Here is a 7,972-nt window from a genome sequence, read left to right as displayed (position 1 = left end):
GGATCATAGATTTAGAGCTTAAAGGGATCTTAGCAGGCAATCCAACCCTCTCATTTTATAGATGAGTAAACTGAGGCCCAGAAAGGTTAAGTGCATTTTCTCTAATTGTCCCCCATTCCTGGCATGTTGTCCCTCCTCATCTACACCTCTTGGCTTCCCTGACTCCTTCAAATCTCAACTAAAGTTCCATATCCTACAAGAAGCCCTTCGCAAGCCCTCTTAATTCCAGTGCCTTCCCTCTGTTAATTATTTCCTATTTATCCTGTATATAGCTTGTTTATTGTTTCTTTCATTAGTTTTTAAGTTCTCTGACAGTAGGAACTGTCTTTTGCTTTGCTTAGTGTCCCCATTACTTGAGACAGACATAGTAGGCATTTCATAAATGTTTATTGACTGAGTGAATGACTTGGATTTGGATGGCAGAGTCAGAAGGCTCACTTCCTGGCGTTAGCACACACTAGGGCTAGAACCACAAGGAATTCCATGAACTTCATTTCCTCAACAATACTTGCACTCTAACTTAGAGGACTGTTCCAAGGAAAACCCTTCACAGACTTCTCAACTTCAGTAAAGAAATGTGAATAACCATTACACATTAATTATAATTTACAAAAAAGAGTTTCCTCATGATGAAAGTAAGGCAAATATCATGTAACTAGATATGAAGGAAAGATGAAGGAAACTAAAAGGATCAAGGTTAAGTGACTTGCCTAGGGTCACACAGCTATTGAAAAGGGTCTTAAGCTGAAGCTTTCTGATCTGATCCCAAGTAAGGTGCCTGTCCACTACACCAAGTAGATAACCATGGCTTTTCTTCCCACCAATGCTAAGGAACTGGCATTCCTGATTTCAAAAGGAGAATCAAGTCCATGACTCATTGACACTTACCTCTGAAAATAGAAACCAGTTGATAAACAATCTATAGGCAATATGGGCCAGCGGAAAGATTTATAGGCAGTATGACCCGGTGCTGGGTTTAGAATCAGGGAATTTGGGTTCGACTTTCAGGCATCACTTACTGCCTCATAACGTAGTAAAAGCACTTAACCCTTATATACCTCAGTTTACTCATCTGTAAGATGAGAAGGTTGGACTAACCCTCTAAGGTCCCTTTCAGCTCTAAATCTATGATTCTGTGATCCCTTTCTGTACTTCCCTTCTCCTGTGCCAGGGTGGAAGACGTGGTGGAAGAGAACATTCTATATGGGTCAGGTTCTTCCAGCTCCCCAGACTCAAAGACAGAGACCCCACAAGTCAGCCTCATTTCGGGTTTCCCCACTCCTCTTTTAAGGCTGTCCAGTGCTAGCTGACAGGCAAGAGGCTTGGAGCAGGTTCTGAGGGGACTGGAGATCTCAGTGGATGGTTTGGCCGTCTTTGAAGAATCATGTGGACCTGGATAAAGTCACTGGTGTTTATTTGGGTGGCGGGCTGCTATTTAAAATTGTGCTTTGTTTCTGAAAATGAGACAGCTGGGGCTGCATTTGGTGGATAAAGACATTTTGTTGAACTTTCAAAATGGGGTATTATTTTCCATTTACACTTATTTCACGGAGAATTGTAAGAAGATGAGATTGTAGATGTGTCTGTGATATGCAGTAATGAGTGATGGATCTTTGAAGGTAAAAATATCTCTAGGATATTTCTTTTTTTCTCTCTCTCCTCCCGGCCTCAGTTTGTGTAGTGGGGTTTTTTTTTTATGAGTTGTTGTGTTTGTTTTTGTTTTTAATATCAGAATAGAGTGTCTCTGGTGGGAACACAAAATATTCTCTTTTCTTTGTCTTAATAAACGTTCGAAGAAATGAAATAATATTAAAAATTCTCCCATGGGGCAAGAACACCAAATGCTACAGGGGGAAAAGCACTCCCAAACTCCCTGAACTGTTAGGGGACAGAAGGAAGGTGAGCAAACAGAACTGGAATACTTGCAGGAGCAGATTAAGACACTGTTCCTGCTGGGTCACTCACCCTAAGGCAAAAGGAAATTGAGTGAGGAAAGGGAGCAAAGAGGAACCATTTAGCAGCCAATGGGGAAAAGAAGAGAATGGGAAAGAGGGGAGACCAGAAACCAAGTAGACGTTTCTCTCAAACCCTTTTTATTCCAGATGGCATGCTCGTTGTTCCGGAAACTTGTGTCGCTTTGGGGTGTACATCTCTGAGAAGTCTCACTTCCCATCTTCTCACCCCATTGTTCTCTTCCTCCTGAAAATTACTTTGGATAGAAATCAGGAAAGGAGAGAGGAGAGGAGAGAGAAATGTTCAGTCTGATTCTCTACTTTCAGGAGAAAAGCACAAAGATGAAGGGTCTGGAAATGGTATAATCATAACTGACTTTGATAAAGCTGGGTGGTTATGAAGTTCTTGAAAGCCATTGTCTTGTGGAATCTTCACTACTGATCTATGAGAAAGACATTGCAAGTATTACTGTACCCATTTTACAGATTAGGAAACTGAGGTTCACAGAGGTGACATGACCAAGGTCATCTAAGTGGGAGGTCTGGGATTTAAACCCAAATGTACTGTGGGATCCGCTTTCCTCTGACTCTTCTACCCTCTTCATCCTCACAACCCAAAGGGAACATTACTAAATATCTATCTGTGTGTATGGTGTGGAGAGCATCAGGAGAACCGTAGGCCTTGGTCATAGGCCCAGCTGCAGAAGCAGTGCCCACAGAGGATGCTTAGGATTCAGATGCTGACACATCTGAAAAACAGCCATAGTGGTGAAGGGAATGAAGCAGATACCATATAGCAGAGGCACCATTTTGAAAGAGGATGAACTATTTCCCTCTTTGCTAGGTCTATTTTAGTACCTGAGGACTCTCAGCCTACCATCCTTGCTAGTCAGTCACAATGCCATGCTCAAAGACCACCTGCCACCTTTAAGTTAGACGGGTATATCTAGCTACTAGCTAATGAAATCAAATTTTAAGGAAAATGCTAGAACTTAGACATGCATAGAATCATAGGATCATAGATTTAGGGTTGGAAGGAAACTTACAGGTCTAGCCACATAACTTTACAGGGGAGGAAACTGAGGGCAACAGAGAGTAAGTCATTTGCTCCAGGTGACACAGGCCATGAGTAGCAGAGTAACATGATTCCAAGTTAGGGTGCTCTTTCCACTGTACCATGACGTCTCTGAATTACAATTCTCCCCCAAACAGCCATCTTGGGAGATTATGCACTTCTTCCAATGGTGCTGCCGTTATGGGAGACCACACTTTGGGAACTGCCTTCAGAGTACAGGACAAGTTCTTTTGAACATCCTTGGCAAAGGCAAATCTTCTTCTGCAGAGGGTAGACTTGATTTCTTAGAAATATCCCAGAGTCCTCTGGAGCCAAGCTTGGACAAGAGGTGGGGAGCCAAGCTGGGTAGCACAAAGGTGAGCAATAATGTTAATAAACCTTAGTTTCTTAGGTGGGCTTTTCAGCTTTCTCTGCAGTACCTCTTCATCTGTTTCCATGCATTTTTGAGGTGCTGATTTGACCACAAAGAAACAGGAGAACACTTTACGACCTCCAACCCAGATTTGCAAAAGGGCTACCTGGCCACTGAAGCTGGCAGGGGGTTGAGTGTCCTTTGCTCATATCTCTTGGGAGAAATATTCTGCCTTCCCTAACAGTTGGGCCAAACAGAGAAAGACAAGCCTACAGCTTGAGAACTGGAGGACAGAGACCTTTTAATTCCATACGGTAAAGCTCCAGCCTGCCTCAGACTCTTTCTGCCATAATACTTCTATGTAAATTCCCAATCCCCTTAAGGATATATGTAGGAAATCATACATTTGGAAGGGAGCAGGGGGAAGGAGAATTAATAACCCTACAGAGCTGAGATGCACACCTTCCCAACTATTTGTATACACCAAAAATATCTGTGACTCCAGGCCAGAGAAGTGAGCTGAATAAAGAAGGATCTGTGGCAGTCAGGTGGTGAAGTAGATAGTGTCAGGCCTGGAGACAGGAAGATTCACCTTCATGAGTTCAAATCTGGCCTCAGACACTGTGTGACCCTGGGCAAGTCACTTAACCCTGTTTACTTCAGTTTCCTCATCTGTAAAAACCAGCTGAAAAAGTAAATGACAGAACACTCCAGTATCTTGGCCAAGAAAACCCCCAATGGGGTCACAAAGAATTGGACACGACTGAAATGACTCAACAACCACAAAGAGAAGGATTTGTACTATGGTTCAATTTCGTGATTTCTATCTGGAGCCTGTCATACCAACCCTAGGCGTTGAGAGACATTCTCCAACCCTGTCATCTTCTAAAAGCTGGGGGAAGATTTGGGAAAGGGGAAAGAATCAATTACTGCATGGAGATGTGAAGGGTTGGTTCTTTCCTGACAGGAAACTAAAAGGGGAGCAGAATCTAGAGAAGATCATGGCAGCTGGAACCAGCTTGGCCTCTCATTTGTTTGATGCCCTTGCAGGGGTTACTTGACTCCTCTGGGCCTCAGTTTTCTCACCTTTAAAATGGGGTTAATAATCCTGTTTTCATAAGGAAGACATTGAAAGGACAAGCAGGATCATAGATGGGAAAGGACTTTGAGCTCCTCAGAACACATCTGATGTGTTATTAATTCTTGCTATAATTATCATCATTACCATTATTATTCAGTTCTCCAGGGGAAGAGTAGGAATGAACCGAGATGAGTTTCATTCTAGTACCTCTGAAGAATCATAGATTTAGAGGTGGAGGAAATCTTAAAAGTATGTAGTCCAAATCCTTCATGTTACTGAAGAGGAAACTGAGGCCTGTAAGAGTCACCCAGGTAGGTCAGAGTGGAAGGGATATTTGGAACCCAGCTCCTCTGACTCCTGGTAGGCTTTTCCTTCCTCTCCCATCCCCCTTTTCCACCCATTTGTCAGAACCTGGGAGCCCATCCCCAACACCTGATCCAACAGCTCCTCCTTTCTCCTCCATCCCACAATCTGCTTTTTTTTGCCAGGCCACCCGAGAAGTGTACCTCAGCAGCTCCCCCCCACTCTGGAGTCGCCCTTGATTTAAGGCCACGGGGGGGAAGTAATTAAACGTAATTGAGGCTGCGGCTTCTAAATGAAGACATACAGCAGCCTGGGCGGTAATTAATCACTGCTTTTCCCCATGTACCGGAAACCAGCATTCGGTTCAGGACAAACTGGGCTTTTTATCTCCATGCACACAGGCCGCCTTCCAATTCCCCAAAAACCCTCACTGGGGCGCCTTCTCGACATTCTGCAATTACCTCCACCAATCCTCATTTTTCAGCCTCCTCACTACTTACCGCAGTTGTTTGAGGGAGCTCAGAAGGCAGCTGGGGTACAGTGTTTCTTGCCCATCCCCCTTCTCAAATCTGCCCTCTGGAATATTAAAATAATAATAATAATAATTAAAGATAGAGAGTAAATTACCCTATTGACAAATGTCAACCATCTCTGTTTCTCCTCAACATCTCTGTCTCTGGATTTTATGTGCTCCATGCTATTCTAAGCTGATAACATAGATAGTGCCTGGTTATGGCCTGCCTTCTCTCCCGGGGTGGGAAAGGATTACAGCTGTTTTAACGCTGGGAGTCATAGAGCTTGTAAAGAGCTTTATGCTCTGAAGAGGGAGAGAGTTACATAAGTCCGTGGAGCTCCCGCTCCGCAGGACACTGAGCTCCAAGTGGCATTTAATTAAAGAGAGGATGATAGCCCCTGTTGAAGATACTGTCACTGGACCCTGTCCTTGCCTGCTGATGTCCTACCAGCTTTTGCGCTAAAACGGAAATTAAGTGTGGTGTCATAGCCATTTAGGGCATTAGGAATGGAAGGAACTGGGGAGCTGGCTCTGAGTGCCAGCTCCTGGCCCCTTGCCCACCTTATTAACAAGGTGCAAACGAGGACCTGGGATGGGAGAGGGAAAGCAGCTGGAGAAAAGAGTCTGTCTCAGCAGGCACAGATAGAAGGAGTGCAAGGAAGCACGGGGAAGACATGTCCCAAACCACTGCCTTGGCAAGGAAGGAAATTGGCCAAATATCAAGAAAGCATCTCCTTCACCTATTAGACCTTGTGCAGAACACACTCTCTCTCCAGGATCTCTGTCTGACCCACAGGACAGTCACAGGAGGTAAAACGCAAGGGGCATTAGCATCTTTAGATACTCACCTGCCATCAACTGTTCCTTGCCCAGGGCCAAGAGGCTGGTGACTCTCTACAAGTCTGCATTAAGACTGCCAAGGTCAGGGAATCCTGGGCCCAGTTGGAATCTGACACCACGGTTCAGAGCTATTTGCTAAATAAAGAGCACAAGTCTCAGTCACGACAAATGGACTGAGGGCACTCCGGTGTTTTGTTTTGGTTTTTGTTTTTGCTTTTTTTTCTTTCTTCTTGCCTCTTCAGTCACCCTGACCTTTATTTCTGGCAGCTGTACTGGGTAGAATGACTGACAAGGCTCTTCTTGGAAAATTTAAAAGTCAGACTTTGTGCAATTTAGCAAAGGCAAGAATTTTTGGGCCTTGCTTCTGCTTCTCCTCCTCCCCTTCACCTTCCCCACCCCCAGCCCTGATCCCCTCAGAGCAAAGGCAAGAACACTGGATGTGAATTCAGAGGGCTTGGGCTCAAATCCCTCCGCTGACTCTTTGACCTTGGGCAAATCCCTTCCCTTCTCTGAGCCTCAGTTGCCTTCTTTGTAAAATGAGGATGCTGACCTAGGTGGCCTCAAAGGTCCTCTCCAGCTCTAAAGTCTCACATTTCTCCCTCCTCGCTTATCCCGCGGCCCCCTGCCGCCCATATCCGTGCAGACTGGGCTTTTTTCAGTCAGCCTGCTCTTCCAAGCACCGGGACTACAGCCAGTGCTGTGACTGGGAGCCGGGGAATCTCCCGGCGGCGGCGGCGGCGGCGGCTGGCCGCAGCTCCTCTTCCCTTGCCCTTCGTCTCCTTTCTTTGCCAGCGGCTGCTGCAGAGGTGAATTGGGACGCGGGGAAACGCCAGCTCCCTTTGGAAAGAGAAAAAAAATAAAAAAGGCCCCGTTTTTCTGTCCTGTCAGGTCTATTTAAGTATTTAATGAGGTGAGATAGTACCAATAAATTTAACATGGCACAATAACTCTGATGATGTGGACCACAGACTAATAAGGCTCCATCCCAGGGACAGAAGAGCGATCTCGCCTTCACTAGATCTTATCGGGTTTGATTGCTTTGTTCAGATATTAAAAAGGTTGAGCAAGGACTTTCGGGCACTGCCACAAATCTGTATGTAGCCTCCCGGCCGAGATAGATTGGAACCTGGCGCTGGAATACAAGGCTGTTTATTTTAATTGACAATTGAGACCGAGGAATTGGGATACAGGGCTGGGGGTGGAAGGGGAGAGGGGACAGAGGAGCAAGGGTCAGGTTGGGCTCGTTAGGGATATGTGTGTTAGGCCCCATTTTTCTCTTCTCCCCTATAGTGTTCAGGGCAGGACTCCTCACCCAGGCTCTCCAGGAGCCTGTCCAAAAGTCACTTCTCCAATTTATCTCGGGCAAGGAATTGAGCTCCGTGCCATACCCAGACCTAAACGATTCTCTTAACCTTGCCCTCCATGGGGTAGCTTCTCTTTTCCTCTCTCTCTCTCTCTCTCTCTCTCTCTCTCTCTCTCTCTCTCTCTCTCTCTCTCTCTCTCTCTCTCTCTCTCTCTCTCTCTCTCTCTTCTCTCTCTCTCTCTCTCTCACACACACACACACACACACAAAACACTCACTCACTCACTCACTCTCACACTCAAGCCAGCCTTTTGATACTTCTCTTCCCCTTCAAGCAGCCCTTGATGGTTATCTGGACCTAATTTCACCTGGATCTAAATGTCAGGGGCGAGACTAGGCATTGGAATCTGTCCTAGGCCAGCCTAGGGATGGCCCTCATTTTCTAACTCCTAAAAGGAAGACTTGAAAGAGTGGGTAGAGTAGAGGAAAGAGGGCTAGATCTGAAGCCAAGTTTGGCCCAAGCTTGAATTCCATCTCTGTTACTTGTTATTT

General features: G+C 45.5%; 1 long non-coding RNA gene across 2 annotated transcripts; it reads right to left on the bottom strand.

The window, feature by feature from the left end:
* Positions 1 to 2,085: 2,085 nt before the first annotated feature.
* On the bottom strand, positions 2,086 to 6,915 carry LOC110210763 (uncharacterized). Of its 2 annotated transcripts, XR_002325170.2 has the most exons (5): positions 6,668 to 6,915; positions 6,126 to 6,252; positions 5,264 to 5,339; positions 2,330 to 2,395; positions 2,086 to 2,209 (listed from the first exon to the last, which is right to left on the bottom strand). It is a non-coding gene; the product is annotated as an uncharacterized LOC110210763 (long non-coding RNA). The 2 variants fall into 2 exon arrangements; XR_002325169.2 differs by lacking the exon at positions 2,330 to 2,395 and having other exon boundaries at positions 6,668 to 6,913.
* Positions 6,916 to 7,972: the final 1,057 nt, after the last annotated feature.

The sequence above is a fragment of the Phascolarctos cinereus genome, unplaced genomic scaffold (assembly GCF_003287225.1).
Source record: "Phascolarctos cinereus isolate Bilbo 61053 unplaced genomic scaffold, phaCin_HiC Scaffold_726;HRSCAF=1367, whole genome shotgun sequence".
Classification (NCBI taxonomy): domain Eukaryota; kingdom Metazoa; phylum Chordata; class Mammalia; order Diprotodontia; family Phascolarctidae; genus Phascolarctos; species Phascolarctos cinereus.
The sequence above is the reverse complement of the archived record's forward strand: the minus strand, read 5'-3'. Positions and strand labels throughout refer to the sequence as shown.